Raw genomic sequence first — 18,339 nt, 5'->3', positions numbered from 1 at the left:
AGCTATCTCTTCTACGCAACATCTGTATGTGTGTGTCTGTCTGTCTTCTCTCACTGACGCCGTTCATCCTGAGGGTTCCCCTGGATCCTGATGGGGCTGGACCCCGGCATGTAATATCTAGAAAATTTGTCCTCCCATGAGTATATTCACCCTTTGTTCTGGTCCCATCACTTCATGGCAAATAGATGGGGAAACAATGGAAACAGTGGCAGACTTTATTTTTTTGGGCTCCAAAATCACTGCAGGTGGTGATTGCAGCCATGAAATTAAAAGACGTTTACTCCTTGGAAGAAGAGTTATGACCAACCTAAACAGCATATTAAAAAGCAGAGACATTACATTGCCAACCAAGGTCCATCTAGTCAAAGCTGTGGTTTTTCCAGTAGTCATGTATGGATGTGAGAGTTGGACTATAAAGAAAGCTGAGTGCCAAAGAATTGATGCTTTTGAACTGTGGTGTTGGAGAAGACTCTTGAGAGTCCCTTGGACTGCAAGGAAATCCAACCAGTCAATCCTAAAGGAAATCAGTCCTGCATATTCTTTGGAAGGACTGATGCTGAAGCTGAAGCTGAAACTCCAATACTTTGGCCACTTTATGCGAAGAACTGACTCATAGACCCTGATGCTGGGAAAGATTGAAGGCAGGAGGAGAAGGGAACAATAGAGGATGAAATGGTTGGATGGCATCATCGACTCGATGGACATGAGTCGGAGTAAACCCTGGGAGTTAGTGATGGACAGGGAAGCCTGGCATGCTGCAGTCCATGGGGTCATAAAGAGTTGGACACGACTGAACTGAACTGAACTGAATTTGAATATACTGATGCTTGGAAAGATTGAGAGCAGGAGGAGAAGGGGGCAACAGAGGATCGGATGGTTGGATGGCATCACCTACTCAATGGATGTGAGTTTGAGCAAACTCTGGGAGACAATGGAGGACAAAGAAGCCTGGTGTGCTGCAGTCCATGGGGTAGCAAAGAGTTGGCCACAACTTAGTGGCTGAACAATAACGACAACAACTTGAATATATTTATTTCACTATAATGTCTACAAACACTTGGGCAAAGCAATGAACGGAATAGAGGTTGGTCATGTACCCAGGGAAAAAAATGGTGTCCTGGCATGGTGATGGTAGCAAAGGTGATGACAATGAAGCTGTATACCAGGTCTGCTGTCAATACTTGTGAACTAGCTGTGTGACCTTGGGCATATCACTCAACCTCTCTGAGATCAATATATTCTCTACTTCATTCAGTTGCTGAGAAATATTGTCTGTAAAAGTGCTTTGTGAATGCTTAATGTTTTTCTTCCAGTTTTATTGTGATATAATTGACATACGGCACTATGTAAGTTTAAGGTGTACAGCATAAGGATTTGATTTACATGCATTGTGAAATTATTACTGCAGTAAGTTTAATGAACGTTCATCAGTCTCATATACACACAAAATTGAAGAGAAAAAAATTTTTTCCTTATGATAAGAGCTGTTAGGATTTACTCTTAAAAACTTTCATATATAATATATGGCAGTGTTAATTGTATTCGTCATGGTGTACATTACATCTCCAATACTTATCTTATAACTAGAAGTTTGCACCTTTTAACCACCTTCATTCAATTCTCCCGCTCCCGCTTCCTCCTTCACTTCCTACCTCTGGTAACCAGAAATCTGATCTCTTTTTGTGAGTTAGGTTTTAAAGTATAATTGATCTACTGCACTATGTTAGTTCCTATTACAAAATATAGTGATTTGACATTTCTGTCTATTTCAAAATAATCACTCTAATTAAATCTAGTTGTGATCTGTCACTATGCTAAGATAGTACATAATTATTGACTATATTTCCTGTACTATACATTTCACAACAGTGACTCATTTATTTTGCAGCTGGAAGTTTGTACCTCTAAATCTCCCTCAACTACTTCTCTCCTCTCCCAACACCCCTCCTCTTTGGAAGCCCCTATTTTTTCTCCGAATCTTTGACTCTGTTTCTGTTTTGTTATGTATGTTCATTTATTTTGTTTTTTTAGATTGCCTTTATAAATGAAATCATACTGCATCTGTCTTTGTTGATCATTTCACTTAGCATAATACAATCTGTGTCCATCTGTGTTGTCAAAAATGACAAGGTTTCATTCTTTCTTTGTGGCTGACTAATATTCCATTTTATTATGTATATATAATGGATATATACATATATCACATTGTCTTTATTTATCTATTAGTGGGTACTTAAGTTGCTTCCATATCTTGGCTGTTGTGAGTAATGATGCAGTGAGTGTAAGGGTGCATCTATCTTTTCTTTTGCTTTCCTTCTTTTTGGCTATGTCATAAGGTTTGTGGGATCTTAGCTTCATGATGAGGGATTAAACATGGGCCCCTGGCTGGAGTCCTAACGACTGGACTGTCAGAAAAGACCCTATCTTTTCTCCACATCCTCACCATCATTTGTGATTTGTTGTCTGGTTGATAAAAGCAACAGTAAGTGGTGGTATCTCATCAGAGTTCTGATTTTCATTTCCCTGATGATTAGTGACATAAAGCATCCTTTCACCTGCTTGTGGCCCATATATATGTCTTCTTCAGGAAAATGTCTATTTAGTTTCTCTGCTCATTTTTAAATTGCGTTGGTTTTTTTTTATGTTGAGTTGTATGAGTTCTTTGTTATAAATACGTACCCCTTCTTGGATATATAACTTGCAAATATTTTCTCCCATTTAGTAGGTGGCCTTTTCAATTTGTTGTTAGTTCCTTTCATTGTGGAAAGCTTTTCAGTTTGACATAGTCCCACTGTTTATTTTTTCTTAGACTTCGTTTGCTGGGAGCCACATGCCACCCACATCTCCCTATGCTTTCCCCTCACATGTTTCCTTCCCCTTTCCTCTTCTAATCTTTACCTCTTTGTCCATATTCTCTTTGAAACTGTTTGTTTATTTCAGCCTCTAAACTCTGGGCATGCAATCATGCATTGGTGTAATTTGTTCCCAAGTTTATTTCTCATTTGTCCTACCACAAGTTTAAGGCATTGAAAGCTAGGGAAGGAGAAATAACTTAAAATGTTATTGAAACACAGCTTAAAGAAAGATAACCTGTCAGCCTATAACTGAAAAATAGTTGTGGCAAACAGTGTCACTTAAGAGCTGGCAGCAGTGGTGTTGTCAGCTATGTGCGAAAGCAGATCTCCAAGAGTCACAGACATCTACAGGCTTTTTAATACTGATTTTAGCTGCAGTATTCAGTAAATATCTGGGCTTCTCCAGTGGTTCAGCAGTAATGAATCTGCCTGCAATGGAGGAGACATGGGTTTGATCCCCGGGCCAGGAAGATACCCTGGAGAAGGAAATGACAACCCACTCCAATATTCCTGCCTTGGGAAATCCCATGGACAGAGGAGCCTGGCAGGCTATAGTCCACGGGGTCACAAAAGAGTCAAACACAACTCAGCAACTAAACAAAACATTCAGTAAATGTTTAGCTAACAGTCAAATAATGCCATGTAGGGGGATCTAAAAGAGAAAACCGAGAGTAACTCATGCCTTTCAGAATCCAATATCCAGGTGTGATATAGACACAAATTTGTGTTTCGTGTAGAAAGTACGATTAGCATATTAGTGTACATACATTCACACAAACGCATTATTGTTTGAAAAACAGAGCATTGTGGTCTCTTAGGGTTGGCTTTGAGTGCTATAAATATTGCTTAACTTCTTAAACTGGTGGTCTACTTAATAGGCAGATACATAGTACAAGTAATTGTCAAAGGTAAAATGCAAAAGGATATCTAAAAATAGAAGTTACTAGCTTTGAAAACTTATATAATTTTTTTATTCCCACAACTTAGTCACTAAGATTGCTCAGACTGTTCCACTTCCCATGTGCTTCTTAAAAAAAATTCTATAAAATAAAGGCCTTTGCTTTTTGAGCCTCTGACTGTGCTTATCATTCAAACATAAAGACCCTGCATTTTTAGAATAATCCATCACACGAGACACATAAAGTCGAAGGTTTCTAACACACACACACATTTTCAGAATTCTAAAATCCACCAAACCCCTAGAAGTAGTCTTCTGTCACATGTGTGTGTGTGCGTGCGCGCTTAATCACGTCCAGCTCTTTGTGGCCACATGGACTGTTGCCCACCAGGCTCCTCTGTCCACAGAATTTTCCAGGCAAGTATAATGCAATAGGTTACCATTTCCTACTCCAAGGGATTTTTCCATATTTGCGGCCTAAAGAGTCTTGGTTTTCATTCCTTTGTTAAGTATATGCCACATCACATGGTCTGTTTGTTTTGCTGGTTAGTTTCTTCTATCAGATGATCATGCATCCACTCATATGCTCTTCTCTGCCTCTCCTTCAGCAGCCCTAGAGACTGAAGTGACCTGGGGCCTGAGAAGGCCCAGGATGCCACTTGTGACTTGTCCCGCAATTTGTCAGTTCCTTTTAACAGATTGTCTTCCTCTTTTTGGTGTGGATATTTAGAAATCTTTCACTTAGCAAATTGACAGTCCTTGTGGAAATAAGTACAGAGTGTAGTACAGATCAAAATCCAGCCTAAAAGAGGACAGACACTCTCGAGCTGGGAAAATTAGCTACATAAGAGATAAAGGTTGTGTTAGTGACATGAGGAACGGTTGAAAAAATTTCTCAAAGGATAATGGGCAATGAGTCAAGTACCAGGGGTCTTGGTTTAAGTCACTGATTGGTGGGAGCCATGTATGTGCTCAGTTGCTTAGTCAGGTCTGACTCTTGGGATCCCATGAACTGGGATCCCAGGAGCCCGTTAGACTCCTCTCTTCTCCTCTACCCTTGGAATTCCCAGGCATGAATATTGGAGTGGGTTGCCATATCCTTTTCCAGGGGATCTTCCCAACTCAGGGATCGTACCCTTGCTTCTTGAGTTGCTTGCATTGCAGGCAGATTCTTTTACCACTGCATCACCTGGGAAGGCATAGAGAACAGGTAAAAGTTGAGCCCATTAAAATTGCTAGACAAGCAGTTGGATTTTTTTTCTAACTCATCTGAGTTACTGTTTTGAAAAATAAGAACCATTAATGTGAAGTGTGGTTTCCAAGAAACTCTTCAGAAGCTGAGAGAGAGAAAGATAATATGAGAATATGAAGAAGTCGTAAATGCTCCCTGGATCAAAAAGTTAAGGACAGAATAAAAGCAGCTGGCCAATTAGGACTCTGCGCTGTTATTGCCGGGGTTACATTGTTCTGAGTCTAGTTATCTAGTCTGGTGATTCATACTCTCTGTTTCTCGCCTCGTATTTTCTTTTTTCCTGGGACAGTGGAGGTGAAAGTCAAAATCAGTACATTATTTCCCCTTCGTAGCAACACTTGTAAATGTTTGAAGAAGAAGAGGTGATAACTGACAACTACAATAAAGATTTTCTATTATATCTGATATCATTTTCCAATGTATTTCCCAATTACCATAAAGAATGGCAAATTAATGGATGACTATTAAGTAATACTTTTAGGTTTAATATTTGGAGGTCTTTATTCAAAATCTTACTGCTACCTGCTTCCTTGTAACAAAGCTGTTGACATTTGCTGTGGAATTCATGACACGACGTACTTGGAGGCAGAGGGACCAAACTGGGACTGCATTCCAGGCAATGCCCGTCCAGCACAGAGGGTGGGTATCCACTGCCGCTTGCTGGGAAGGGCTCTCTTATGCGTCTGTTTATTTTCGCTGCGCTGGGTCTTCATTGCTGCCCTCAGGCTTCCTCTAGTTGCAGCACGCAGGGGCTGCTCTCTGTTGTGGCCAGGAGGCTTCTCATTGCAGCGGCCTCCCTCGTGGCAGAGCACAGGCTCTGGGTGCACGGGCTTCAGTAGCTGCAGCTTGCAGGCCCTGGAGCACTTGGACTTCAGTAGCTGCAGCTTGCAGGCCCTGGAGCACTTGGCCTTCAGTGGCTGCAGCTTGCAGGCTCTGGGTGCACGGGCTTCAGTAGCTGCAGCTTGCAGGCCCTGGAGCACTTGGCCTTCAGTGGCTGCAGCTTGCAGGCCCTGGAGCACTTGGACTTCAGTAGTTGCAGCTTGCAGGCCCTGGAGCACTTGGACTTCAGTAGTTGCGGCACAGGAACTTAGTTTCCCCACGGCATGTGCAGTCTTCCCGGACCAGGGATCGAACCCGTGTCCCCTGCATTGGCAGGCGGATTCTTATCCAACTGTAACCACCAGGAAGTCTCAGAAGGGTTTTCTTGTATGAGGTTGGTGTGTCCCAGCCATTGTTTTGGGACATCTGAGAGTGCTTACTGTTACTTCATGGGATTACACAGCCTTGCAAAATAGCCTCAAAGTAAGATTTAAATTAACTGTATTTTTGTAGGAGTGCCCTGTGTTTGATAGTACCTCCCCTGTCTGCCTCTTTTAAGATGAGGAGGAATGAATGAAGACTGGCATGATGTGAACTCAGTATTATTTTTCCTACTAGGATGACCTGCCATGGGCCAGACACTGTATATACATGAGAGATGCAGTAACCCCATAAAATACAGTTTATAAGTGAAGGAACTGAAACTATGAAAAATCAAGATGACTGGCCCAGGTCATATAGGTATAAGGAGCAGTTCTGGAATGTTAACCTAGTTTCTATAACAAAAATGTTTACTCTTTCCAGTTCACATAGCCATTCTCTAACCACTTAAATTCAGGGACTATGTCTTAACAAATCTTTGTATGTTCTATAGAAGTGGAAACCTGGAGTCAAAGATCTTGAAAATATTAACTAATTGCTTGGGTAAGTCACATGGTCACTCTGGGTCTCACGTGCTTCATTTATGGACAGATCACAGGAGTTAACACTAATGGACTACTTACTGTACAGTGGGCGTCATAAAGCACATTGTATATATTAGCTTAATCCTCTTGACACCCTATACTATGTCACAAATATAAAGCTTTTATTTGGAAGAGAAATAAGAGACTGAGAGAAATTAGTAGTTTGGGCAAGTTCACAGAGCTGAAATTGTGGGATCTTGACTCAAATGTAGGCTCTCTGACCCTAGTCTAGCACATGGATCCTTAGCCAGTGTCCTATGCATCTTTCTATAGTCGTCTCAGCCTCTTCCAGCTCCTGGTCTGTGACTCTGTACCTGCAGACATGTGTATCTTGAAGACTCCTTTTGATTCCCTAACTCATTCTTTTTAGAAACTTTTACCTGCAATGACTTTAAAAATATAGTTTGTAGTCCTCTACAATTAGAGAAATTCTCCATTGGTTAACCCCTAATGCTGCTCTGAAGTGTTTATTGTATTATTCCATAGTTCCAGTGTAGCACAGTTTACTATCTTCTTCAAGTGATTTACACAAGCCAGATCTTATATGTATCATATTTCTCCATCTGGAATACCCCTTTTAAAAAAGCATAACGTCTTTCATTTAAAAAAAATTTGACCCAGTGCAGCACAAAGTGTATATCGTATCAGGAAACCACATCAGATCTCCTGTTTTCACAGTAACAAGCTGTGATGCTGCAACATAGGATTATGCTTCACAAGTCAGGAGTGAACCTCAGGAACAGGTGATCCCTTAAAAAACAAACAACAGTCTTGTTTTTATTCCATTTGTATTAAAATCATCTGTCTTAAGAGCCAAAGCAAATAAAAAATATTAATAAAAAATAAAAGACTATGTAGGACAAATATTTATTCCTTCTTCTGAATATAAATATGTGAACATAAACATGCTAATTAACATTTTAAATATTAAGTGTCCTGGAAAAAACAAGAATTATATTACCACTTAACCATTTGGGCTTAATTTTCAGAATAGGTTGAATGACCTAATTAGAGATTATGGAAATGAAGATAAATAGTGGAAGAACAAAACAGTGTAATAGTGAAGAGTTGCTGAAAAATCTCATTTTTGTCAAGCTAAATATTCAATGTCATTTAGCCAAGGTTATTTTGGAGACATTATTTTAATGATTCAGGTTTTAAAAGATGGAAATTTACAAGTATGTCCATAAGTAAACTATGTTCTGTTTTCTTATTGCTCATTTTGCTAAAAGGCTGCCTTTTTTAGAAGCATATTTTAAGTAAATGAATTTATGAGGAAAATTACAAGTAAAATGTTAGAGGATTTGCATTTTGTAAAAACAGGCAAAACTAGGAAATAGTTTTTTCATATTCAATGAAAGAGAAAATCACTCAGTCGTGTCCAACTCTTTGTGACCCCATGGATTGTATAGTCCATGAAATTCTCCAGCCCAGGACACTGGAGTGGGTAGCCTTTCCCTTCTCCAGGAGGTCTTCCCAACCCAGGGATCAAACCCAGGTCTCCTGCATTGCAGGCAGATTCTTTTCCAGCTGAGCCACAAGGGAAGCCCAAGAATACTGGAGTCGGTAGCCTATCCCTTCTCCAGAGGATCTTCGCAACCCAGCAATCGAGCCAGGGTCAATTCTTTACCAGCTGAGCTAGTTGCCCTTATTTACTACTTGTCAACTGAGAAACTGGCAACCTTATTTAGTAGTTTTCAAATACTTAATACTCTCAAACTTTTTTTCTCCTCCAGCATATGATAAGGTAGTATATGTCAAACATTTCAGAAAATTCCCCCTGAGTTAGTGTGATAAAAGAACAACTTATCTGAGACATAACATTCATATTTTCTGAAAGAATTCAATCCTTATCCAGAATGATTTTTTTCAATAGGAGTGATACGTTTTTCTGCTTCGGGAGTTGAAGAAGACAATTGATCCATGTTCCTCAAATACTGTTCAAATCTAAGAGAATGTTTTTAAAGATCTATGATTTAATGGGCTTGAAATGTTTAAAAAAAATAAGATCTATATTGAAGTGAGTATATTTTCCTATATAATTTTTACTGCTTTTGTGTTTTCTGACATTGCCTACCTGCTTGACTCTTGGCATTTCTGATTTGTTTCTAGTCATTGCTTGACTGGGAACAAATCCCTTTTCTTTTGTGCTACCCTATTGGAGTTTTGTTGAAATAAAAAGTCAAGAGGAGGGTGAAAATGTGAAGCTGATTGGTAGCAGTCAGAGCTGTTGACTTTGTACATGAAATGGCCTAGGGCTCACATCAAGATGGGATGGGTGGGGTAGAGGAGAGATTTGGATCCCTCCTCACCACCCAGTGAGTGGAATAGCCTCAGTATGATGATTTCCTGCTTTCTTTGGAAGGTAGCCTCTCACACTGTTTGGAAAAGAAACATCCAGCTACATTCCGGCAGACTGAATTCATGAGTTCCTCCCCTTTGTTTGGGTTCTTCTTAGACTTCGCATGGTTCAGAGTAGTTGCCCATCAGGCTGGTAACTATGGTCCTGAGTTCTGAAATCTTGTCTGCTTTGTGAAAGATGAATCATGAATCATGTGTGCCCTGTTACACAGCAGAAGCATTAGCACACTAATTCGGAGCTTTTGCCATGTATCAGGGACAGTTTAGGAGCCAGTACATGATAATCAAGACAGGGACCCTGCTCACACGGATCTTAAACTCTCGGGTAAAATTGGGGCAAAACATAGAAATGAAGAGAAATAGGGAGGGAAAGAAAGGAAAGAAGAAAGGAAAGAAATAGTATCAGATACAGTAAATGTCAAGATGATGGAATAGAAAAATATTAGTGGGAAGAGGCACCAGAGATTAGGTGGTCAGGAAAGGTCCCCTGAGGGAGATAAATCAAGCTGAGAACTAAGTGACGGGAAACATGCAACTATGCAAAGAATGACTGGGAGGATGTTCTAAGCAGAGGAAAAAAGAGTGCAAAGGCCTTATGTTGAAATAATCTGTGTGTTTGAGGAATAGTTCTATGGGTGGAGTGGGTGAGAGGAGAGTGGCAAGAGACACGTATGCCAAGTTATGGTGGGCTTTGGTTTTATTCTAAACATGACTGGAATCCATCCAGGGGCTTTCAGTTAGGATGAGGATAGGGGGTGACTTGATCTGTTATACATCTTTAAAAAACTCACATTTTCAAAAAGATCACATACTAAAATACCTTTTATCAGATCAAACATTTTTAAAAGAAAATCTTAAAAAGAATATTTTGCTGGAGAGCACAGTATTTGCGTGGAGGCAGGAAGGCCAGTCAGGATGCTGCTGCTGCAAGTCCAGGTGAGAAGTAAGGTTGGCTTATGCAAGAGATGTGTTTGGAGGAGAAGCAGAAAAATGGACCATTCAGGGTATTATTGATTATCGAGAGGACAGGACTAGCAGATGGATTAGATGTGGAAGGTGAAGGAATGAAAGGAATCAAGTTACAGATTTTTGGCTGAATAAAGTAGGTGGGAGGTGGTACCTTTTGCTGAGATTTTTAAAGCTGAAGAAAGTGAGATTGGGAAAGCGTTGTGGAATTGAGTTGTTTTAACTGTGTTATTTCTGAGCCATGTAAGTGAAGATATCAAGTAGGTCATTGGATGTGTAAATCCAAGGATTTAAATTACATGACTGAGACGAACCTGGAGATTTGATTTGGCTTTCATCATTTTGTAGATGTGATTTAGAATGTTGGGTTGGATGAGACCTATCTGGGTGGGATATGCAGTCTAGCCCATTCCAACATTTAGAGGTTGGGGAGAAAAGGAATACTCAGCAAAGATGTCTGAAAACGTAGCAGTTCGCTGAGATAAAAGGAGATCCAAGGAGTTAAATTTCAGTTGGAATATCATGACAGTCAAGACAGGAGGTGTGACTTTATTTTTATTTTTTCAGTTGAACCAATCGTTGATTTACAGTGTTGTATTAGTGTCACGTGTATAGCAAAGTGATTCATATACATATATATTCTTAAGATTCTTTTTCCACAAAATATTGAGTGTACTTCCCTGTGCTATACACTACGTCCTTGTTAGTTATCTATTTTATATTCAGTAGTATATATGTGTCAGTCCTAAATTCCCAATTTCTCTCCCACCTCCTTCCCTCTTTGGTACTCATAAGTTTCTTTTTTATGCCTGTGGGTCTAGTTCTATTTTGTATATAAGTTCATATGTACCTGTATTTTAGATTCCATATATAAGTGATATGATTATCATATGATATTTGTCTTTGTCTGGTTTACTTCACTTATGACACTCTCTAGGTCTATTCATGTTACTATAAATGATATTATCTCATTTTTTTAATGACTGAGGAATATTCCATTGTGTATATTGTGTATACGAAACACATTTCAGCTCCGTGAACTTGCTCAAACTACTAATTTCTCTCAGTCTCTTATTTCTCTTCCAAATAAAAGCTTTATATTTGTGACATAGTATAGGGTGTCAAGAGGATTTATTAAGCTAATATATGCAATGTGCTTTATGACGCCCACTGTACAGTAAGTAGTCCATTAGTGTTAACTCCTGTGATCTGGCCATAAACGAAGCACGTGAGACCCAGAGTGACCATGTGACTTACCCAAGCAATTAGTTAATATTTTCAAAATCTTTGACTCCAGGTTTCCACTTCTAGTCTATGGAATATACAAAGATTTGTTAAGACATAGTCCCTGAATTTGAGTGGTTAGAGAATGGCTATGTGAACTGGAAAGAGTAAACATTTTTGTTATAGAAACTAGGTTAACATTCCAGAACTGCTCCTTATACCTATATGACCTGGGCCAGTCATCTTGATTTTTCATAGTTTCAGTTCCTTCACTTATAAACTGTGTTTTATGGGCTTACTGCGTCTCTCATGTATATACAGTGTCTGGTCCATGGCAGGTCATCCTAGAAGGAAAAATAATACTGAGTTCACATCATGCCAGTCTTCGTTCATTCCTCCTCATCTTAAAAGAGGCAGACAGGGGAGGTACTATCAAACACAGGGCACTCCTACAAAAATACAATTAATTTAAATCTTACTTTGAGGCTATTTTGCAAGGCTGTGTAATCCCATGAAGTAACAGTAAGCACTCTCAGATGTCCCAAAACAATGGCTGGGACACACCAACCTCATACAAGAAAACCCTTCTGAGACTTCCTGGTGGTTACAGTTGGATAAGAATCTGCCTGCCAATGCAGGGGACACGGGTTCGATCCCTGGTCCGGGAAGATTGCACATGCCGTGGGGAAACTAAGTTCCTGTGCCGCAACTACTGAAGTCCAAGTGCTCCAGGGCCTGCAAGCTGCAGCTACTGAAGTCCAAGTGCTCCAGGGCCTGCAAGCTGCAGCTACTGAAGTCCAAGTGCTCCAGGGCCTGCAAGCTGCAGCTACTGAAGCCCGTGCACCCAGAGCCTGTGCTCTGCCACGAGGGAGGCCGCTGCAATGAGAAGCCTCCCGGCCACAACAGAGAGCAGCCCCTGCGTGCTGCAACTAGAGGAAGCCTGAGGGCAGCAATGAAGACCCAGCACAGCGAAAATAAACAGACGCATAAGAGAGCCCTTCCCAGCAAGCGGCAGTGGATACCCACCCTCTGTGCTGGACGGGCATCGCCTGGAATGCAGTCCCAGTTTGGCCCCTCTGCCTCCAAGTACGTCGTGTCATGCATTCCACAGCAAATGTCAACAGCTTTGTTACAAGGAAGCAGGTAGCAGTAAGATTTTGAATAAAGATATTGTGCGTTCAATTTTGTCCGACTCTTTGGGAGTCCATGGGCTGCAGCCTACCAGGCTCCTCTGTCCATGGAATTCTCCAAGCAACCATACTGGGGTAGGTTGCCGTTCCCTTCCCCACGAGATCTTCCCAGCCCAGAGATTGTACCCTGGTCTCCTGCATTGCAGGCAGATTCTTTACCATCTGAGCCACCAGGGAAGTTCAGTAAGTCTCCTAGGGGAAGGTAAGTGCAGAAGTAGAGATTGTAGACACGTACAGAGCCAATAGCTTTTTCATGGAGAAGTTGGGGAGTAGTGGATGGATGAAATTCAAATATCAGGGTGTCCTGACCAAAGACAGGAAGCCATGAGTAGTAGTTAAGGGATCAATGGACAGCCAGGACTGACTGTAGCATCAGGACTGTTAAGAAATAAGTATATGAGGATAAATCAGGGCAATATTGCAGTTAGGTTGAATGCCAAGGCAAGAATTTAATTTTGCAAGGATTTTGTATGACTGGAAGTTTTTGAACAGAGGAATTGTCTTTTTGATATTAAAGTATGTTTCTTTATTTTTTTAAAGTATGTTTCTTTTTTTAAAGTATGTTTCTATTTTAAAAGTATGTTTCTTTTTGATATTAAAGTACACATTCTGGGTTACACTTTCTCTAAGAGTTTCATAATATATACTTTTGAAGTGGTCAAGCCAACAAGTGTCTCGAAGAACATTAAAACTAAAATAATAGTAATAAGAGTAGCCACTATTATTTGAGAATTATTATGTGGCATGCACTGTGCTAGGGGGTCAACATCTGCCATCACATCACCCCATGAAGTAGGGATTCCAGTCCTCAGTTTAGATCTAAGAAAGCCTCAAGAAGGTTTAATAGTTTGCCTAAGACTGGAGAAACCAGTATGAAAATTTAGCTGACTCTGCCTGAAAGACCAGAGAGGAACACCTCTTGCCTTTGACAATGCTATACTCTTGTTGGAGATGAAACCTCTCTGCATGAACTGGGTCTCAGCTGCGGCACGTGTGAGCTTTAGTTGTGACATGGAACTCAGGCTTGCATGTGAACTCATAGATGTGCCATCTGGAGTCTAGTTCCGTGACTAGGGATCAAACCTGGGCCCCCTGCGCTGGAGTGTGGAGTCTTAGGCATGGACCACCAGGGAAGGCCCTATATGTCCTTTTTCATATTCTTTTCCGTTACAGGTTGTTACAAGATACTGAACATAGTTCCCTGTGCAATGTAGTAAGTCCCTGCTGTTTCCTTTATAGGCTTCGTATTTTGGACTCTTGACCTCCTTAAACCCCTTTGACGCAGTTCTTCAGCATTTTCGCCTTCCTCCAGGTTATCTCTACACGCTTACATTGTTAACAGCCTGATGCCTTCCATCGGGCTCCCTGGTAGCTCAGTTGGTAAAGAATCTGCCTGTAATGCAGGAGAGCCTGGTTCAGTTCCTGGGTTGGGAAGATCCTCTGGAGAAGGGATAAGCTTCCCACCCCAGTTTTCTTGGGTTTCCCTGCTGGTTCACATAGAAAAGAGTCCGCCTGCAATGCAGGAGACCTGGCTTCAGTCCCTGGGTTGGGAAGCTTCCCTGGAAGAAGGGATCGCAACCCACTGCAGTATTCTTGCCTGGAGAATCCCCCTGGACAGAGGAGCCTGGCAGGCTACAGTCCATGGGTCAGCACAGCACAGCGTGCCTTCCACCTAAACTTAGTATAATTAGAGGAAGGCGAAGGCTTTAAGAGCCTGAGACTCTCATTCAGAAGAAATGTCAGAAGCATGTGGAAGCTATCAAAAAGCAGGTAAAAGCGATGCATTCATCTGTTCATTCATTCATCAAACATTCATTTGTTGAGCACCCAGATGAACCAGACAGCTGCAGCTTCATGAGTATATGACCTACGCAATCACGGAGGGTCCCTTACTCAGGTTGTTTTAATGCTTTACTTCACCATCTTGAAATTCTTAACTTTGTGTTTAAAAATGTGATTTTTAAATGAAGTTCAGTCTTTTGGTTTCTGTGGGAGAAGGCGAGGGTGGGATGATCTGAGAGAATAGCATTGAAACATGTATATTATCAAGTGTGAAACAGGTCGCCAATCCAGGTTTGATGCTTGAGACAGGTGCTCAGGGCTGGTGCACTGGGATGACCCTGAGGGGTGGGATGGGGAGGGAGGGGGGAGGGGCTTCAGGATGGGGACACGTGTAAACCCATGTGTTTATATCAATAAACTGATTCATGTCAGTGTATGGCAAGAACCACTACAATATTGTAAAGTAATTAACCTCCAACGAAAATAAATTAAAAAAATAAATAAATGAAGTTCAGAAGCTCAGTAGAACGTGAGCAGAGGAGATACATACAGCATGTTTATCTACCTTATTCTTTGCTGCTTATCCCTATATAGCATATGTGATACTCACAAGTACACAATTCCAGTGGCCCCATTGCCTGGAGAATCCCATGGAAAGAGGGGCCTGGCAGGCTACAGTTCTTGGAGTCGAAAGGGTTGGACATGACTTAGCAACTACATCTCCACCACTGTGATGGACAGGAATTCAGTGACACTCAGAGCTAGTATAAGGTAAGCATGTTCCATCTAGAATGAAGTAGGTAGGTGTGTAGAGAGCCCCAAGAGACCGTGATTTCCATTTAAATCAGAAGTTGCTTCAAACACAGAGAGAAGCACTGGTGTTCTAAATAACATGAATGACCAAGGAAACTTACCTTTTCTTATTAGGTTTCATTGAAAGTGGTGATATAGAAAGGGAAACCTTTTCCTTTCAGCTGTTTTACATCATAAGTAAACTGCCAGTAGACAGTGTGGCAGAATGTTCACATATAAAGAAGTGAATTAAAATAATTGAGTTAGTTTGCAACATATTTTCTCTTCTTGTATGTAAGAATATACATATGCAGGTGTAAGCTACAAACTAGTTCTGATATTTCTACACGTGTTAAATGCACTTACTCTTGCATTTAAAGCTGGAAACACACAATATAAAGATGAATGGTACAAAATCATCCTGACAAATTACAATTTAAAGTTTTCTTAGAACAATGTTAAGTAGCAAATAAAAATACCATAACAAGTCAAGAGACAGAACTTGGAAGGGTAATACTTTGTTTTAATGCTTTTAATAGTACCTCTATCCTGCTTTTTGAATAAGGAGCCCCACTGGCTGCCATGTTGCATGGGTCCCACAAATTACATAGTTGGACCTGGGGCCAAACACTGTGTTAGGAAACGGGAATATACTGATGGACAAGTAAGACATGGACTCTGCTTTCATGGAGTATACAGTTCAGAGGGGATAATTACATAATAACGATGGTTATAAGAGAGACAGAGGAAAGGTACAGGGTGTTACAAGAACAGGTAAATGGGAGAAACTGCTGAATGGACATTGTTAATTGCCTCTCCAACAGCCCTTCTCCTTTGCCAGTAAAATTTCCTTCCTTTAGAAACTAAAACTTTCTGATCCTCCACTTCCCTGGCATATAGAGTTTGAGCATGTGATTAAATCCTGTCCAATGATATCTGAGTGAAAGTCTGCCAGACAGAGACACTTTAGGGAAAGATTTTGCTCCCTGACACAGAGAGAAACGTGAGGAGAACATCTTCCCTTTCTTTCCTACTTTAGATACTGTTGTTTGAGAACGTGATGCTTAGAGCTGTGGACGCTATCTTGTAACCATGAGGGGAAAGTAAAGATAATGGCAGAAAGCTAATCTAGAACTAAAACGTAACTTTGAACCTCTGGGCCTATTCAGAACTATATGCCTATAGAGTGCTTGTTAGGTGAGGGAAAAATGCCTTCTCTTTGTTAAAGACACTCTTAGCTGCATTTTATGTGATTTGCAGCCAGTACTCCCTAACTGATGTTTTGATCTATTCTGGGTAACCAGGGAGGTTTCTTCTGAGAAAGTGACATTTCATATATACCAAAATGTTGATTAGGAATTAAGTGGTCGATGATTTGAGACAATGGAGATCCAAGGCTGAGAGAATATGCATAATTTGAATGCCCTAAATTAGGAAGGTACTTGACATATTTGAGAGCTAAGATCCCAAAGAATATCTGCTGAAGACCAGAGTAGGTGTGGACATCCTGGATGTGAGGCTCTCAGATCCATCCCCGGATAGATGACTTGACTGTTTTCTTTCTGGGAGATGGTGACAAGTTGGTTGCTGCTACTCTGTACCCTGTCCAGAAAATCCCAGGCCCCAACACTCAGCATATCAGGTGTCCCACAGCTGACTGAGAACACAAATTTTCATTTTCATGGATGGTCCCACTTGTGGGAAGTGGATGCCATGTCTGCATGTCAGTACTGTGAGTAGTGACACAGTGGTTATCAGAACTTTTAGCAAAGTGTAAACCTTTTTAGTGCATCATCCTCCTTGTTTTCATAAATAAGCAAAATGATATGGAAGTGCCAGAGGACACAGAGTAAAAATCTGTGGAGATGTGCACCATCAGATATACTTAAAAATATTCTTATGGAAGACCTGATGATTCCCCATACGATAGAAATGATGAGAAAGAAGGATAGAGTCATCAGGAGCATTCGTATAATTGCAGTGTTAATGGTTAGAATCCAATCAACCTCTGTGACCAAGTTGCGGCCTGGTGCCTGACGATTCCTGCAGTCATGACACCTAGAGAAATCGGCTGTCAGAGCCATTATCATCATCGTGTTTACCAGCATATCATCCCGGTCGTGGACTCAGAGCCAGGAGGCAAGGAGGGCTGTGGTTTACAAAACAGACCCTCACCTCAAAGGCCCACTTAAACTGCAGTTACGCACTCGTAATGACTTTCTGTAATTTGTGGTGGGAAGGAGAGGGAAGCCTGGACTCTGTGTTAGAGACAAAAAGAAAAACAAGGAGAAGAGAAGGAAACAGAGTGCTAATTATGTTTTTAAAACATGCATATGGCACCTGTCAGCATTACAGAAACATGATCTCATTAATCCTCATAATAGCTCTATTAGTCCCACTGTTGAGAAATTGGAGGAATGAGCTGTCTAAGGAACTTGCCCACAGCGTGAACCAACTAGAGACATCAAGGAAACAAAACCGGCATTGATGATGTAGAGAGTGGTCCTCTCACCTCTTCTTCTGGTTTTTAAGCTTTGACTCAGATGGGGCAGGAAATAAAAGAGCAGACACCATGGCAAAAAAGCAGCTTTTGGCTTTGTGGTACTCAAGTGGCAGTACCCAGCGTGACTTAATCACCTGGTAATCCTCTAAGAGTGGTTTCTGAGTCTACATGAGGTGGTTCAGGGGATTTTCAAGGAAAATCCAAGAATGTTTAACTTGAGCTAAAACGGGTATTTGCAGGATTTCTGTGTCCTCATTCATTGATTCTGCAAATATCGCCTGTCTGTTTTATGCCTGGCACAGCGCTCCGCACTAGAAATAGAGCAGTGACTCAACCAGACAAGTTTCTGCTCTCATGGAGCTTTTCTTCTCCAGGAGCGGAACAGGCAGCAAACCTGTGAAAAGTACAATGAAGGACAGAACCGCAGAGGGTTCCTGCTGTGGGAAAAAGATGAGGCTGTGAGTCTCAAGGGTGGGGTTCCTTTGGAGAAAGTAGCCGGGAAGGATTCTTTATGGGAGCAGAAACCTGTGGGAAAATCAAGGGCAGCTTTCTGGTGAAGTCTGCCAGTGCCCGGAGAATCCCAGGGGCAGAGGAGCCTGGCGGGCTGCCGTCTCTGGGGTCGCACAGAATAGGATGCGACTGAGCGACTGGGCAGCGGCAGCGGCAAGTGCAAAGGCCCTGAGACAGGGCTGGGAAAGGCAAAAAGAAGCCAGCGTGACCAGGTCACAAGGA

The sequence above is a fragment of the Odocoileus virginianus genome, chromosome 24 (genome assembly GCF_023699985.2).
Source record: "Odocoileus virginianus isolate 20LAN1187 ecotype Illinois chromosome 24, Ovbor_1.2, whole genome shotgun sequence".
Classification (NCBI taxonomy): Eukaryota; Metazoa; Chordata; class Mammalia; order Artiodactyla; family Cervidae; genus Odocoileus; species Odocoileus virginianus.
This window is presented reverse-complemented; position numbering follows the sequence as displayed.